Below are 18,421 nucleotides of genomic sequence, written 5' to 3'. Positions count from 1 at the left end.
CGTCACCCATTTCCTCCTTCTGCCATTTGCAGGCACGTGGGAGCTGCAGCTCTTGGATGTCTGACTCTTCCTCGGCATCTACCTGACTGTACTCCTGGGCAACGAACTCCTCATCACCACCACAGCCTGCAACCAGTGCCTTCACACCCCATGGACTTCTTCCTCCTCGACCTCCCCCTGCTGGACCTGTGCTCCATGTCCACCGCTGTCACTAAAGCCATTGCCAGGTCCCTCTGGAACACCAGGGCCACCTTCTTCCTGGGATGTGCTGCCCAGGTCTTTTTCTTTCTCTCCTCAAACGCACACGAGTTTTATCTTCTCACCATCACGCCCTACAACCACTATGTGTCTATCTGCCAGCCCCTGCATGACGGGACCCTCCTGGGCAGCACAGCTTTTGTGTCCACAATGGCAGCAGCTGCCTGGGCCAGAGGGTTCCCCAGTTCTCGGCTGCACACTGTGGGACTTTGTCACTTCCCTCTGCTAAGGCAATGCCCAAAGGACCAAAGCTGGGGGGGCAGAGTGGGTTCCTGTCCCCTCTCTGCCTGTTCTGGGGCAGTTCTGCCACTTTCCAGAAGCTCTGGGAGAGCTTGGGAGCCCTTCCCTGAGGCCATGTATGAGGAGATCGGTTACAGCTCAGCATGGAAGAAGCAGGCAAGGTTCAGTTGCCCATGTTCAGTGGCTCCCCTCCATGGGGCACATCTGCCAGGCTTTTCCCCCTTACTCCCTGTCCTGGGTTCAGCAGTAGCAGTCATTTTTCTCCTTCTTGGTAGCTGGTGCAGTGCTGTGTTTTGACTTTCGGCCTGGGAACAGAGCTGATAGCGATGTTTTGGTTTGGCCAAGGAATTTGTGAGCCTCATGCTCTGCCAGGGAGGAGGGGAAGCCGGGAGGAAGCAGAGACAGGACACCTGACCCAAACTGACCAAAGAGGTATTCCATACCACAGCACGTCATGCCCAGGATGTAACTGGGAGTTAGCCGGAAGGGCTGGGACTGCAGGGTGGGAGGAGGTATGGGTCGGTGCTTGGTCGGGCCTGGGGGGTGAGTTATCGGTTGGCTGGTGGTGAGGTGATGTATTCTCTTCCCTTGTTATTTCCTTTATCATTGTTGTTATTGGTGGTAGCAGCAGTGATCTGTGTTATACCTTAGTTACTAAACTGTTCTTATCTCAAGCCGTGGGAGTTGCATTCTTTTCGATTCTCCTCTCTGTCCCTCCGGGAGTAGGGGGAGAGCAAGAAGGGGGGGGAAGTGAGTGAACAAGCTGTCTGACTGGGTTTAAACCACGACACTCCCCCACCCATGGCTGACCCCCTGCGCTGGGGTCTGCGGGCAGAGCAGCAAGGTCCTGGGCCCAATGTCCTGGGCCCTTCATCTCACCAGTTCTTCCTGTCCAAGCCAGGGACAGCCCCTGTCTGTGTGCTCCTGCCTGCTGTGTGACACCTGAGGGTTGAGGGAAGGTCCAGTACCAGGGCAGCTCTGGGAGACCCGTTGAGACAGGGCTTGTCCCAGGGGAGCAGGGCGAGTCCTGAGCCCTCCTCCCACTCAGCCTTTTCTCTGTGGGTCCCCCCAGCAGCGAGCACAAGCTTCGTCACCAGAGCACATCCCATAACATCACAAGGTTCCTATTCAAAGAGGTCCCCGACTTCCAAGATTCTAGGAGTCTTTCAGACTGTAATTTGCGATTCTCTCTCCTTAACTGTTGGTGTTCCGGGGGACTTGTCTGTGGCATTTAACCCATGGCAAAGGTCATGCAGAGCATCTGCGCTTCTGGCTACACCCTTCAGAGAAGCCACCTGTGTGCACTGCAAAGGGGAGTGTTGAGATGGGCTGTGTCCTTGGCGAAACCCCTGTTCCTGCGGGACACACAGCCCTGCCTGGGAGAGAGCATGTAGAGAAGGGCTGTGCTGCATTCACAGGGCAGTGTTTAGCTCCACTCAAGTGACATGATGCTCTCAGAGCTCTCTGCCTTGCTCACGCTGCTCCTCTCCCTTCGTCCTCACCTTGCTGGGTTTTGGCTGCGGCACAGACATGGAATGAAGACAGACAGTCATCCTCAGCCATGCACTCCCCCTTGCACTGCAGCTGAAGGCAAGAGACCAGCTCTTTGGGAGTGTTTTTTATTAGACTCATATTGGAAGTAGTAGAGGAGCCATGCAGAGGGAATGTCGGAGGCCAAAAGAGAGAGCAGGTATTCCAAAACTGAATACAAGAGACTGTATAAAGTGTCAGTGTTCAAATGTCTCCTTCATTCATCTTTTAGAAAAAGAAGAGGCTACTTTATATTAAAACACGGCTCACTGTTGCTCTGTGGGAAGGCATATTGACCCTTGCAGGAATACGAATGACTTGCCAGCATGTAAAAAAAATCAAGCCATTTCTAGAACTGCTCACTGTAATTTTATTTATGTCAGAAATTCCCAAATTACTCACTTCCAGGGTAACTGCAAGACATACCTCCTCGCTGGATTTTAAAGAGAAGTCTGCTGAGGACAAGGCCTGCTGCATGCAGTATGTTTTGGAACGAGGTTTTGGTTTTCCTCTACTTTTTGTTATGGAAGCTGCTGCTCTTTAGCAACAGCCCTGCTGAATTCCTCACCCTAGGGACTGGTGGTGAAAACACAAACCTAACTGGAGATCCTCCAGCACTCTGGTTCTACTACAGTGCTCAGAAATAACCAAAAGACAGGGTCTACAGCAACAAGAAGAAGAAAAAACTGATAAATTAATCCCTCTGGGTAGCCTAAATAAGTGTATAGCAGCATCCTTTAACAGCATGGTACAAGACCTCCCACTGGAGAAGATACATGCTCTCTATGAGCCGTTGGCTGAGCAGAGGAATTCCAGCAAAGCATGTTTTGTCAGTTTGGGGGCATCAGTAAGATGTAGCTTCTGTTTTCTTCACGCTCAAAAGTCCAGTCTGTGAACCTGTGCCACAAGCTACACACAGCATCATATCTAGAAGACATGTACCTTCCATTTGGAACATCTGGATTTCTCCTTTAGAATTAAAAAAAAAAGTTATCTCTTTTGCTGGAGGAAGTGTTGTGTGGGGGTATTTTCTGAAAGACTGCAAAGCACCTCAAACCAAAACAGCAATTGTCACTTACAGGAGTTAACCCTGCAAGCCGTGTGCACTCTGAAGGGTCCAAAGGAAGGCTATTGGCTTTATCCTAGCCCAATTTCAGCATAAAGTAGTAATGCAATATTAAATGAAAATGGTAACTGCAGTTACCTGAGCAAAACTGTTTTTTTGAGATACCAGCTCCTCTACTTTACAGGATTTAAGCTCCCTGCTTAGCTTGTCTGGAATGTTAAAATATTGTAGTGAAGATAAAAGGGAAAAGGAAGATGTTAGAACCAGGGTCATGTAAGATAGATAATGTGTATTATGATATGATAGAAATGTGTATTATGTGTGAGCAACCATACCGGGAGCTATCCCTCTGGTGGTTATGTAGCATGTTACTTTAAATTCCATTAACGTCTGCTATTTTTTCCCTGCCCCTCTCAGGGCACAAAGCGAAGAGTGCTCAGACTTCAGTATTTTGTCTCGCTTCCTATGCTTAATGTGGGATACTAAACCGTTTGTGTTGCAAATTACTCCCTGAATCCAGCATTATTGATTTCTTTTCTTTCTTTTCAACGAAAGGCTTAATTACAGAATCTGTGAGTTTCACACACACACAAAATAATTAACTTTCATAGGACTTCCGTGAGATCAGCAGGCTGTGTTACGATCTGAGGTTCAGGGAGATTATGCCACTTAGAGGTACTCACTACTTTTGAAAGCCTCTTTTGGAGTTACTTGATGTGGTTTCAGCAAGTAAGAATGTTTTATGTTTGCCGGCAGGTAACTCTGAGCACATGAGTTCCACAAATCACTTCCCAGGCTGTCAGAAAAGCCATCTACACAGTGAGGTGCATCCACTGATAAGCCAGTGCCTCCTGGTGGTGGTCGTTAGGCGGACGTGAGGATGAAGGCCTGTAGTTCCTCTTCATCACCGCGAGTAACCTCTTGCTTTCAGGCAGATTCAATAGGGTTTCAGCTCCTATCCAAACCTCAGGTTGGGTACAAGCTGGTTTTATGTATCTTGAAGCAGAAACTTGTCAGGTTTGCAAATTTTGTTACTCTGGCTATCTTTTGTTCCTTTTCTTTCTAAAGATACTATTTAAACAAGAATGTCTTAAATATTAAGCTATGAAATCTTATCTACTACAATTCTGCCTAGCAGCTGTAACTCCTACAATTCTGCTTCACCGTTCTTGCAACTTTGACTCCTACGGTTCTGCTTCACCAAGCACAGCGACTGCTTAAGCAAGCAGGCACAATGTTAACCCTTTATTTCCCGGTATCAAATCGATTGGAACAGCTGTATGGGTCTGGTACACTGGCAGCGTGGTCAAGGTTGAGCAAGTCGGCCAGGAGAGCTGCGAGAGCCTGCAGAAGAGACAAGGACCGCTGGCGAAAAAAGCAGGTCAAACGGCTGGAGTGAGCACGGCCAGCCTCGCGGTTAGACCTGCTGCTCCAGACGGTACTGCCGCGGCCGCGAGCGCAGCCCGGCCGAGCTTCGCGAGAGCAGTGCGGGGGGGGGCGGCGGCGCAGGGTGGCTACGCGAGCCTCCCTTTAGGTCCCAGCTCCTGGCGGGGCCGCCGGGGTGTCCACGGCAACGCGCGGGCCATGCATGATACGGGGCCTGCCACGGCACCAGGCGGAGTCGGGAGTGTTGTCGGGGGCGCAGCTATGGTCGCCGACGCGGGGCGAATTTACGCTCTGCCGGCGGCCAAGGGCACGGAAGAGGCGAAGGCGGCTAGCTGTGGCCACGGCTCCAGGCAGGGCCTGCCCCGCGCGCCGGGGACCGGCGAGGTACGGGGTGCTGGTGCTGGGCTGCGCGGAGCGAGCGCCGGAGGCTCTGCCTCCCGGGTACGATCGTTCCGCGGGCCTGGGACGGCTGTCGGTGATGGGAGCCCTGCCCGCCCGTGGGCAGGCGAGGGGTGGTCTGGAGGCCGTGCTTCCTCCTTGTAAGGAGAACGGCTCGGATGCCGGCTTCCCTGGGCTTTCTCTCCCTGCTCGCCCTGTACTGGTGCCAAGCCAAGTTTTCGCTTATTCTGAGTAAGGCAAGAGCTTTCAGAGCGTCCGTGTGATGTCTGAGAGCACGTTCAGCTGTTGAATCAGCCCTCGCTGCTCTTCCTGGTGTTCCTGTCAGTCCGTGGCTGGGTTGGTAACATGTCCACTGTGAAAATAAAAACAGCTCCACGTTTTCACAGTAACACCCTCTGTGCTCTCCCTTGGACCGCTGAGTCTGTCCTCAGTCCCAGAGATAACGGTAAATGGTTCCTGTGAGTGCTCTTATTAGCACCATAATGTTCTTTTGTTTTAAGCCAGGGGCACTCACTCCTTTTATGCCACAAAGTGCCAGGACTATGGCAGGGCTGCACTTTTTGATTATTTTTAATGCAATAGAAGAAGTGAAGAATTGAGATTGTTATTTAAATGTTTTTTGCTTTTAATTAACAATTTTTGATCGATTTATATAAAATATCTTCCAAATGTTTGGTTTTGCTTCAAAGTGGTGAATACCTTAAGGTGTTTGTGACTTAAATAAATGACGATCAGATTTCAGTCAGGTACAGTCAGGTGAGCAGGTTGGTAGCTAAGGTTTTCTTCACTGAAGAGAGGGGGTTATGGACAACTTTTTTACGGAGCATCTGCCACTTTTGTACAGTCCAGCACTTTGTTTACCTATGGTACAAAATTTCATCAGTGCTTTCTACGGAAGGGTGAAAGTGACAGTTCTGGAGCACTTTTAAAGCAAGTGGTGTGTAAAGTTTTAATAATCCATTCACATGCGTCTGACAGTTGAAGATTTTTACCTTTTGTTTTGAATGCAGAATGCTCAAGGTGCGTTGGCATACAGGTCTTTATGACAGCTGTTGAGTGATTGAATAGATGTTGGTTTATCCTCTGTCGTTTAGCAATGAGAATATGAACACTGAGATACATCTACTGAAGTAGTATGAACTACTGATTGCTATGTGATGGAAGAGCTTCTAGAGAAATTGGTAAAATCTTGGCTGGGCTTTGAAGACCACAGCTAAAGTGAAGTTGAGACTGTGCCCAGTCTTCACTGTGTAACAGATTCATCCTCTTCACGTGTCAGTTGCCTGCATCTTGTTAGTCCTGCTCTGTTGCAGTAAGAATGCGATTTCACTTATTTTTGTCCTACCAGTTGTATCATTCTTGTTGTCTTGTCCTCTTTTGTGGATTACAGAGATATGTGGGAAAGTTGTACGTAGGCCACCGCCACAGAAACGGGATTTACTACTGGCCTGATGGTTCCAAATTCACAGCTCTTTATCTTGGCTGTGTAGAAGGCTATGGGACGCTGGAATGGAAGGATGGCAGAAAATTTCAGGTAACTGGGAAATTGCTGTGCTAATACTGCAATTCCCGTGCCTTTCAAAGTCAGCAGTGTTTTGCTTTGGTTTGGTTTTTTTATTTATTTTTTTTTCGAGTCGCTCCCTTAGTGTTTTAGTTCTTTAGAGCAAAATTGTCATGCTTTGATCTGCCATGATTTAGGATGCTATTTCAACAGCTTAGCTTCTGCTGTACTCCACTTTTCCACGGGGAAATGTTGAAGGAGGTGATAATAGGATCATTTGAGCTGGAAAAGGCCCTTAAGACCATCAAGTCCAACCATTAACCCAGCACTGCCATGTCCACCATTAAGTGGTGTACATCCGTTAAGTGCCACATCTACATGTCTTTTTAAATACCTCCAGGATGGTGACTCTACCACTTCCCTGGGCAGGCTGTTCCGAGGCCTGACCGCCCTTTCAGTGAAGAAATGTTTCCTAATATCCAGACTAAACCTCCTGTGGTGCAACTTGAGGCCATTTTCTCTTTTTACTCTGCAAAAGAGACCAACCCCCACCTCACTACAGCCTTCTTTGAGGTAGTTGTAGGGAGTGATAAGGTCTCCCCTGAGCCTCCTTTTCTCCAGGCTAAACACCCCCAGTTCCTTCACCACACTTGTGCTCCAGGCCTTTCACCAGCTCCATTGCCATTCTCTGGACCAGCTCCAGCACTTTAATGTCTTTTTTGTAGTGAGAGGCCTGAAACTGAACACAGTATTTGAGGTGCAGCCTCGCCAGTGCTGCCTGGGAAAGTTTCTTGTTCACGTATCTAATGTATATAATTTTGGTACTTATTCTCCTTCTTTGATGAAGAGCTTATTTGTTAGACAGTACTCTCAAAAGGCATATTAGGATGCCAGCAGTAAGAAACTGGAAAAGTACTGCATATTAGAATGCCAGCAGTAAGAAACTGGAAAAATACTGCATTTTAGGAAACTGTGAAGATAGCACTCTGAAGTTTCCAGGTAGCTGGTTGGCTGTTGGGCATCATTTTCAGCCCTGATGTTGCTAGTAGAAGCTGGAAGTCTTGTTTTCTAAGATCGTGCAGTCCTTCTTCATTTTCCTAAGAGGTATAGCTGAAAAGTCCCAAGTGTAGGAGAGCAGTGCCCACCTGTTCCTGCTGATCCCTGGGTATCTCTGCAATTCATCAAATAATCTAAAACATAGAGAGAAACAATGTAAGAGTCTTTGCATTTAGAGGATCAATCAACACTGAGGAGACATCAACAAGGACACAGCATTCTTGCTCAGTGTTGATAATGTGGCATTAATTACAGATTCAGGAGAGCTTTAGTTTGGGTATATGATGTAAAATCTAAAGCTAGGGGAAAAAGAGAGACACTTCAGATCATAACCATACTCAGAATTTTATGCTTGCCAGCATATTCTGCCAGTGATAGTGCTTTTCTCCTACTCGTTTATCTTTGTAGCTAAACAGTTCAGTGTGACGTTGCTGATTTTTGCTCCAAATGGCTGTTTTGAGGTTGTGATAGCTTCGTGTGAACCTGTCTTGAGCCATCTGTGGACACTCAGAGATCATCTAATTAAACTATGTACTGAAGTACCTGGTTATTTTTCTGTCTTGGATTATCCAGCACACTGCAGATACATTGATGACAGATCTCAGAAGGAGTATATTTCACTTGAGGAAGACCCATTTCTCCATAGCTATAAACATCTCCCTTTTGATGATAAGGATATTTTACCTGAAGGAGTCTTTGCATATTCCCTTAACATGGATCATCTTGCTTTGACTCACTCCTTCCTGGAAGAGTGTGATGCTCTGTATTTTCAGAACACCTGGAAGCTTTCTGAGGAGGACCCTTGGCATGTTAGAATGCAGATGCATGTGTATAAGCACAGGTAACTGTTGATGGTTTGTTTATTATGTGTGGGTTTTTATCAGTTACTATCCATGGGTGTTCATTATTTTCGAATTTGCGTTGCAGGATAAAAGCTGCACTCCAGATTGGGTTTTGTGGCCTTGAGATTACAAGTTGTCAATAAGGTTGTTTTTTTTTTAAAAAAAGGAAGCAAATAACGTATTCACCTCTCAATTTATAGATTTTATTCCTTTAAGTTAAAGGTTAGGTTTCTCCTGGTCACATCTAGAAAAATAATCCCATTACTCATTACCAAGTCAGGGTTTGTGGAAGTCCAGTTTTGAAAAGAATTGGGAGTCAAGGGCTGTGGAGACCTGTTCTGATCTTCGCTGTCCTGAGAGTGTAGTCTTGCATGGAAATAAAAATACGGAGAAGCATAGTGCCAGGTTTTCGAAAGTACTGAAAATGTGGCTGTTGATAACTCGCTGTGGTTGTCTTGACTCTTGTTCTTCTTCAAGGCTATACAAAATACGCTGTAACAAAAAAGTCTACAGCCAGTAGAACTGCCAACTGCACATCAGTTTTTATGCAGCTTGATACTTGTATGCGGAGATGCTTTTTGAGCCCACAGAGTATTTCCTTATTTGCTTTTCTGATAGGAACACAAGCTACATATGTATATTTTATAGTCAAAGCAGGCGATGAAAATTAAATCATAAACAAATGTCATGACTCTGCATGCTAAATTGGTTCATAAAAACACATGGAAGTTACATTTTGTTTTCTTATCCATCCATCAAACATCTAAAATACTTTTAACTTGTCTACATAAAAGCTGTATGCTACTGCCAGCACCCCATTAATATAAGCAAGCTCACACTATCTAAAATAGCTCTTAAAATGATAGCTAGCCTTATTTTCCCATCTTGCTGACCAGCATATTTTATTCTTGATGCATTTTCTGTAACTGCAGCAGTGGTCTGAGAGTACCTGGCTGCTTAAACGGAGTCAGTCAAATGGAGTTCAGTTCAGATGTCAGCTTCATTCTCAGCGGAGCCCGCAATGCTTACGGGCCTCCACGCCCCAGAGAACTTGCCTCGGAGCAGCTAATTAAGAAGGCAGCAAGAGGAGAATATGATGGGGTCTGTTTGATTCTGAGGAACGGGCTTGCTCATCCAGACGTAGCTGACAAGCGTGGATACACAGCACTTGCTGCTGCAGCTGCAAGATTCTAAGCATGACTCTTTACCACATGATAAGAAAATTCCTGGGGTAGTAGGCTGGATTAAATTTTTCTCTTGTTTCTTTACATAGTACGAAGGAATGTTCAACAAGCAGGAAAACCAGAAAAGCGGTGTGGCATGAGTAGTGTCCGTAATGACTGGTATCGTGCCAACCCCTGTGGTGAATAAATAACCTAAAAGAAGCCCTTCAGTAAATATTAGCAGTGATTTCGAATGCCAGGTTTGATTTCAGGTTGTGATTATGCGGTGTTACGTTCTTGGATGTGACTGTGCACTTATTATTTTTTCTCCTATTTGAAATCAGATGCACACAGAGTTGTTTTGGTTTTGCTGAAAAGTGGTGGTGGCTGAAGCTATGCGTGTACAACTCCGATTTCTGTCGGAGGGGGATGCAGTCTCTCCCCCTGCCTTTCTTCTTTGTTTTGCTGTCAGCTGTACTCAGTATTCACTGTAAATGCCAAGCAGAAGCTAGATAATTTCAAACGCTGTATTTCTCCTATAGCCATCTCAGTCATTTCTAGTCTCTCTGTGCACGAATCCTCGATGAATTCCTGCAAAATCCATTAGTTTAAAATTAACCAAAAAATGTTCTGTTCTGAACCCTGTAAGACATTGAGCTTCTGTTTTGAGGAAAATATAAATGTGAATTAGACAAACAGTGTAGAGCATCATTACCTCAAAATTGTGTTGTCAGTTCTGTCCATGTCCCACGCTAGAAGTGTGTGCAAATATGGATGTTTCCCCTCTACAGGTTCATTCCCATAATGCTGTTGTCAATCTTCTTCTTCATAGTGGAGCTGATGTGAGTAAGTGTAGTGATGAAGGATTATCTGCTCTCTCCATGTGTTTTATTCTCATTTATCCAGAAGAATCTTTTAAGGGTAATACTGCTGAGAGGAGCTTGCACAGTTACAAGGTTTGTTTACTTCTAATCTAAAATAACAGAATCATAATGCATTATTTTGTCAACCTGTAAGCTTGCTTTTAAAATTTACTGTATATACTCCCTAGGACAAACTCAGAAGTTTAATACATTTTGCACTCTGAGACTGCAGAATAATCTCTGCTCTCACTGCTGACTCCTAACTCGAAGGAACATGCCCCTGTGCAGTTAGTTACAAGCTTACTCAGCAATTGAAATAAGGCACTGTGTCCATAGCAGAATGCGAGGCTATGCTGGCGAGGTGTTTAACACGGTGAGGATGCAGTGGGAGAGTTAATGGGAATTACAAAAGTGTAAGTAGAACAGTAGGATGTAGGTGATTCTCCTGGTGCTAGGTAACCTTGCTGGCATCATGGAGGTGGCTACTAAAAAGCAATTGTTCTGTCAGAAGTCTGCTGATGCTTGGGGAGTACTCAAAAAGGAAGAGTCGTATCCCTAACCTTTCTTCTGCCACAAAATGAAACACCTGCTCTTGCTTCCTGTGTAGGAACAGGATATGAATTTTGTAAGAGTACAAACATGGGAATGGGAAAGCAATGAAAGCAAGGATGTCGGGAATCACCAGCCAGGATGAGAAAACGGCTGAAAAAGGGGTCTGGGCAGGAACTGTGTGGTCTTAGAAGTGTTTCAACGTAGTCTAGAAATGGAAAGGGTGCCTCTGGGACTTTCGCATGAGGTTAGACAGATTAGGCCCATGCTTCGAGGAAACTTGTTGGAAATTAAGTCCCAAGTAATCCTTGGTTGCTCTGAAGTCACTCTTCCAGTGCCAAGAGTATGATCATGTGATCATGCGAAACACTGCTGAAGTTGCAAGGCAATTATGGGAAAGGGAGAAGGGGAGTGAGAGAGAGCTGCTGCTGGAAACTGCACAGAAAATCAGTGTAGAGCTGGTAACTCTCATAGTACTATAATGTAATGAGGAGTAGAGAGGGGATCTTTCTATGTTGGTCCGTGTCTGTAACAGTTGTGAGATTTGACGAGTAGACATACACTGCTTTCACTTTTCCTCTGAGTTGAACGTGCACCCAGATTTGGAAGAATTAACCTTGTAGATCCTAGTATCAGATTCTCATGCAAGCTAATGCAGGTTGAAAATCTGTGTGTGTCTCGTTTTATTTCAGCAATTCTTTTTCTCTTAAATTAGGTGATGTATACTGGAAGAAAGATTTAACTGTTCTAAACATGCTTTAGACACCATGGAATCATAGTAAAATTAGGGTTGGAAACGACCTTAAGATCATCCAGTTCCAACCCCCCCTGCCATGGGCAGGGATGCCTCACCCTAGACCGTGTTGCCCAAGGCTCTGTCCAACCTGGCGTTGAACACTGCCAGGGTTGGAGCATTTACCCACTTCTTTTTTGGGCAACCTGTTCCAGTGCCTCACCACCCTCACAGTAAAGAACTTCTTCCTTATATCTGACCTGAACTTCCCCTGAAATTGAAGAAGAAAAATATTCTGTTATTTTAAGAAATTAAACCAAACGAACAAGCAAAAACGTAGTTACAATTTACTTCTAAATTATTTCCCTAACAGTGGTTAACAAAATTCCAGTATCATTATACGCTGTATAGGTATACAGCGTATATTAAAGGTGTGATTAACAGGTGTGTTAGTATACTCAGTCATGCACAGGAAGAAGATTTTTTTAACCTTTTTAGTAACCTTTCTTTTCTTTTTTTTTTTTTTAATCTTTAAGTGGACTGAAAAATCAGAATCCTCAGAAACTGTCAGTGATGCTGAAGGCATAATGTCAGAGTAAGTCTCATGCGCTAGGAATGGGAGACCAACTCTCATAAATGGTTTTGCAAAAAGGAGGTAACATTTTTTCACATATGTCACATAAGCGTGCATCCATTGCAAGGAAAGATATTTTTTGATTGTTTAACTGTACAAATCTTGCTTTCAAGTAGAAACCACTAATTGTTTATACACTCTAATGTGGCTCATGGCAGCAGCGACAAAGATTATAAGTTGAAAAATGCAGTTCAAGCAAAGGACATTGTGCTTGAGCAAGACGTCTTGTTAGAAGAGTGTGAAAAGCTTCTAAATATGCCATGGACACTTGCAGTGTAGTGCAGAGCTGAGGAAGGAGAATATATTTGTTTGTTACTTGAAGTCTTGACTGCATATGAACTTGCTTGTTGTGTTCTGCAAGTGTCTGTTCAGCAGTGATAACTGAAACGTAGGCCAACTGTTTCGCATCTGTGGATCTTTGAAAGGGGCACTTTTTGCTTTGCTTACAGAGCAGTCACCAAAGATGTCAAAATTTTTGTGTGGGTTTTATGGCAGTGTAGGTCATTTTGACATCTCAAAACCCCCAGACTGAAAGTTCATGGTTGGCCTTCTGACCTTCATCCCTTACTTGTGCCACATTTTACTTTTGTGGCACATCCTCCCACCTCCCATGATTCTTGTTGTCTGAAATAGTGTGCATACTGCATATCGTTCATTGGAATATAGAGATCTGCTGAATGTAGGGCTTGTGGGTAAAGCAGAGTTACTGCAATGCCTGAAAAGATGAGTATACCGTGAGAACACTTTGTGATGCAATTTCTGGGTGATATCCAAGTATTGGTGATATCCAAGTGCTGTTTGCTTTATTTTGTTGGGGTGTCAGATTCTTTTGTGTGTGTGTGTGTGGATAGTTTGCCTCCATAGAAATGCAGATGGCACCTGGAATATACTGTCCTAATCTAGCATAGCTCCAGTGCCAGCTTTTGTTTAAGAGAAACACTGTACCTTTGTTTTGTTGGGATGGATGGGTAAATGAAGTTTACTTGAGGAAAGAAACTTCCAAGCAGTCTTTGATGGCAGGAAGGAGGACTCTGTTTCTTTCATTAAACAATACTAAGATTAAATGTTTTACAAGTCACATGTGAGATGGGTGAAGATGCAGAGAACCTTGCCTAGCTTCTTTTATCTGTCCCCATGCTGCAGCTTTTCATGACTGCAGAGGCTGCTCTTTGCATGCCACTGCTTTAGTTTAGAGGGCTGAGATACACTGACTGTACCATCTCCTCTTCAGGTCATAATATTGTTGCCTGCTTGGGGTATGACAGTTGTGATGTGGTCCTAAAGACTGCTATGTCTTCCCTCTGCTAAGTGACAGTTATAGTCTATTACCTGCAAGCCATTTTAGTCCACTAGCTTTTAGAGTTTTCTTGGAAAGTGCCAAGATGTTATTCTGGTATTTTCTATGTCAATTCTAGACGACAGAAGAGATGGGAAACAATCCAGCTACTGCTTCGTCGAGGTGCAGATCGCAGCGCATCCTGGGCCCCACCACACCTCCTGTTCTTTGCTGTTAAAGGTGCGGATGCAAAAGCAGTGGAACTCCTCTTAAAAAGGGGAGCCAGGTCTGATGTGCGGCTTCCATCGAAGGTTTTACTGAATGGTAATTCATAATAATGGGATTCTAGATGTGTACTGCAGCTTCAGTGCCCTACCGTAAAATATCTTGCACGTCAGAATCAGCCTTAGAACGGCCAGAAAGCTGTTTAAAGCAATTATCCTATTCAAAGATTTATTTTTTTTTTTTTAGTAGAAAGAACTCAAAGCTCCTTACTGTCCAAGTATTTTTTTCTTATTATGTTTTCTGGTTGCCAAGCTTGTGAGTGGTTGAGGAATATTTGCAAAGCTGCTCCTCACGTTGGTTACAGCTGTTGTGATATTTAACAGGCTAAGCGTCTGGGGCCTTTAGTATTCCACAGTCTTATAAGTCCGGGCTCTAGATTTCTGGTGGCCATTCTGAGGCACAGCATATGGGAAGAGTGAGCTTGGATTATTCTTAAAATACTATTTATCACTACTTAAGTGCTGCTTCTGGTAAACAGGAGTCTTAATGCTATGTTTGTGTTTTCAGTTAGGGGGGTTAACTCCTCTCCACATGGCTGCCTCGATTCCTGGGGAGGAAGGGGTCCAGGTAACCCAGTACCTCCTGCATTCTGCCCCAGATCTTAATGCAAGGGCAGAAGATGGAAATGAGATAAATGGTCCAGACAAGGTATGTTGCTTTTTGAGCTCATCTTTCAGCTCTTGAAATTCAGATTGCAGAGGACCTGAGCAGGCAGTTGAGATTACTGCCTGCCTGTTCTTATAGTGAAAGCTTTGCATTTCACTGAAAGAACCTTAAAAAAAAAGAAAACCAACCCCCCCCAAAACCCCCAAACTAAATTCACTTTGAGGTCTATTGTATTAAGTTGTAAATAACACATCCTTCTGGTGCCCCAGAACACTCTGCTATCATGTCTTTTATATAAGACAGAGTCTTATATAAGACAGAGGTTTCTTATGTGTAGTCCAGTACAAATCATAAAATCATTGAATCATAGAATAGTTACGGAAAGGACCTGAAGATCATCTAGTTCCCCCCCCCTGCCATGGGCAGGGACACCTCACCCTAGATCATATCACCCAAGGCTCTGTCCTGATTTCATCAGGTTCCATGGGCTTGCGCACGTTCAGGTTCTTAAGATGATCTTGAACCTGATCCTCTCCTACAGTGGGCCTAAGGTCTTCATTCTCACAGTCCCTGTGTCTGCCTTCCAAGACTTGGGCAGCGTGGTCAGAGCACTTGCTGGTGGAGACTGAGGCAAAGAAGTCATTGCAAACCTCAGCCTTCTCGAAATCCAGGGTAGCCAGTTCTTCTGATAGCTTCTGGAGAGGGCCTACATTATCCCTAGTCTGTGTTTTGTTTGCTCCATACCTATAGAAGCCCTTCGCGTTATCTTTCACATCCCTTGCCAGATTTAATTCTAACTGGGCCTTAGCTTTCCTAACCTGGTCCCTAGCTTCCCGGACGATGTCCCTGTATTCTGCACAGGCTGCCTGTCCTTGCTTCCACCTTTTATAAGCTTCTTTTTTCCTTCTAAGTTTTCTCAGCTGTTTCTTATCCACCCATGGAGGTCTCCTGGCCTTCCTGCCACATTTCCTTCTAGTCCTTACACAACACTCCTGAGTTTGTAGGTCAGGATACAAGCATCCCTTTCCTCAAGCCGGTTGATCGTTGAATATAGACCAGCAGTCTTGGGCCCTCCTGCCCTTCAGGGCTTTATCCTGTGGAACCTTACTAAGCAGGTTCCAGAAGAGGCCAAAGTCTGCTTTCGTGAAGCCCAGGGCAGTGAGCTTGCTGTATACCCTTCTTACTGTCCTGAGGATCTCAAACTCAACCATCTCGTGATTGCTACAGCCAAGGCTGCCCTGGAGTATCCCTTTCCCAACCAGCCGCTCCTTGGTGAGTACAAGATAAAGCATGGCACCTCTCCTTGTAAGCTCCTCTATTACTTGCAAGAGGACGTTGCAGACGCAGAGGATCACCGTGCCGGACAGGCAAGGGCTCTGGTGCCATGCAGACCCCCAGGATCACCGTGAGGGCTGGGCAGGGCTCCGGGAGGTTTCAAGGCATCCTGTTGTAAGGGATTCTGGGTGCCCTATGGATCTCACAAGAGCCAAGCCCTATCCTAGGCTTACTGGGGTCTCCAATTCCCTTCTCCTTCCCCAGGTCTCTGCAGAGAGAGACACTGGGGACAAGGCCCCTCTCATGTGCCAGCAGACACCATGGGCGACTGTTTCATTTTGGGATCTGTTTTTCAGGACCGGAAGTGGTGGTGACATCCTTATCGTGTCCCCCTCCAGCGGCATGAGGAGGTGGTCGTCCCTGGAGGACCCCACCTGAGCCCTGGGGAGCCCTGGGCCATTTCCCTCTCATGATCAATAAACCCGTTCAGCAAAGCTGCGCTCTGTGTGCCTGTGTCTGTGCCCCCTCTCCTCTGCCAGCGGCCGCATGCCTGGATCCTCTCTGGCTGCATCACCACAGTGAGCAGAGTGGCTGAGGGAGTGTGGGCTCCTGTGGTGTCTGTGTAAAGGAGATTCCCTTCCCACACACCGTGTGCCCCAGGTAAGGGCAGATGAGGGCAAACTGGAGCGTCCCTCTGTCCTGGTTTAAATCCAGCTGGTAACTAAGCACCAGGCAGCCGCTCGCCCATCCCCTGGTGGGACGGTGACGGGAATCGGAAGAATAGAAAACCTGTACGTGGAGATAAGAACAGTTTAATAATTGAAAGCAAGTAAAATACAGTGATAATATAAATAATACCAACAATAACAGAAATTGTAATAATTTAGGGGAGAATTCTCTGGGTGAAACCTGATGCATTTCTCACAGAGCACCCTGAAACTGCCTCTTCTCTGGTTTCAGGAAGACTTTTGGCAGGTCCCTTCCCTGAGCTCTGGTACTTTATGCTGAAATTGGGCTAGGATAAAGCCAATAGCCTTCCTTTGGGCACTTCAGAGTGCACACAGCTTGCAGGGTTAACTCCTGTAAGTGACAATTGCTGTTTTGGTTTGAGGTGCTTTGCAGTCTTTCAGAAAATACCCCCACACAACACTTTCTCCAGCAAAAGAGATAACTTTTTTTTTAATTCTAAAGGAGAAATCCAGATGTTCCAAATGGAAGGTACATGTCTTCTAGATATGATGCTGTGTGTAGCTTGTGGCACAGGTTCACAGACTGGACTTTTGAGCGTGAAGAAAACAGAAGCTACATCTTACTGATGCCCCCAAACTGACAAAACATGCTTTGCTGGAATTCCTCTGCTCAGCCAACGGCTCATAGAGAGCATGTATCTTCTCCAGTGGGAGGTCTTGTACCATGCTGTTAAAGGATGCTGCTATACACTTATTTAGGCTACCCAGAGGGATTAATTTATCAGTTTTTTCTTCTTCTTGTTGCTGTAGACCCTGTCTTTTGGTTATTTCTGAGCACTGTAGTAGAACCAGAGAGCTGGAGGATCTCCAGTTAGGTTTGTGTTTTCACCACCAGTCCCTAGGGTGAATAATTCAGCAGGGCTGTTGCTAAAGAGCAGCAGCTTCCATAACAAAAAGTAGAGGAAAACCAAAACCTCGTTCCAAAACATACTGCATGCAGCAGGCCTTGTCCTCAGCAGACTTCTCTTTAAAATCCAGAGAGGAGGTATGTCTTGCAGTTACCCTGGAAGTGGGTAATTTGGGAATTTCTGACATAAATAAAACTACAGTGAGCAGTTCTAGAAATGGCTTGATTTTTTTTACATGCTGGCAAGTCATTCGTATTCCTGCAAAGGTCAATATGCCTTCCCACAGAGCAACAGTGAGCCGTGTTTTAATATAAAGTAGCCTCTTCTTTTTCTAAAAGATGAATGAAGGAGACATTTGAACACTGACACTTTATACAGTCTCTTGTATTCAGTTTTGGAATACCTGCTCTCTCTTTTGGCCTCCGACATTCCCTCTGCATGGCTCCTCTACTACTTCCAATATGAGTCTAATAAAAAACACTCCCAAAGAGCTGGTCTCTTGCCTTCAGCTGCAGTGCGAGGGGGTGTGCATGGCTGAGGATGACTGTCTGTCTTCATTCCATGTCTGTGCCGCAGCCAAAACCCAGCAAGGTGAGGACGAAGGGAGAGGAGCAGCGTGAGCAAGGCAGAGAGCTCTGAGAGCATCATGTCACTTGAGTGGAGCTAAACACTGCCCTGTGAATGCAGCACAGCCCTGGGTGGGGGAGTGTCGTGGTTTAAACCCAGTCAGACAGCTTGTTCACTCACTTGCCCCCCCTTCTTGCTCTCCCCCTACTCCCGGAGGGACAGAGAGGAGAATCGAAAAGAATGCAACTCCCACGGCTTGAGATAAGAACAGTTTAGTAACTAAGGTATAACACAGATCACTGCTGCTACCACCAATAACAACGATAAAGGAAATAACAAGGGAAGAGAATACATCACCTCACCACCAGCCGACCGATAACTCACCCCGCAGGCCCGACCAAGCACTGGCCCATACCTCCTCCCACCCTGCAGTCCCAGCCCTTCCGGCTAACTCCCAGTTACATCCTGGGCATGACGTGCTGTGGTATGGAATACCTCTTTGGTCAGTTTGGGTCAGGTGTCCTGTCTCTGCATCCTCCTGGCTTCCCCTCCTCCCTGGCAGAGCATGAGGCTCACAAAGTCCTTGGCCAAACCA

General features: G+C 45.7%; 1 pseudogene; it reads left to right on the top strand.

Annotated features, from left to right (window-relative positions):
* The first annotated feature begins 7,267 nt into the window (after positions 1 to 7,267).
* Positions 7,268 to 14,600, top strand: LOC133264298 (ankyrin repeat and MYND domain-containing protein 1-like; annotated as a pseudogene).
* Positions 14,601 to 18,421: the final 3,821 nt, after the last annotated feature.

Source organism: Pezoporus flaviventris, unplaced genomic scaffold, assembly GCF_033815535.1.
Source record: "Pezoporus flaviventris isolate CSIRO_AGI_PZ_B2104156 unplaced genomic scaffold, CSIRO_AGI_Pfla_v1 ptg000739l, whole genome shotgun sequence".
Taxonomy (NCBI): domain Eukaryota; kingdom Metazoa; phylum Chordata; class Aves; order Psittaciformes; family Psittacidae; genus Pezoporus; species Pezoporus flaviventris.
Note: the sequence above shows the minus strand (reverse complement) of the source record. Positions and strands in the feature narration are given on the sequence as shown.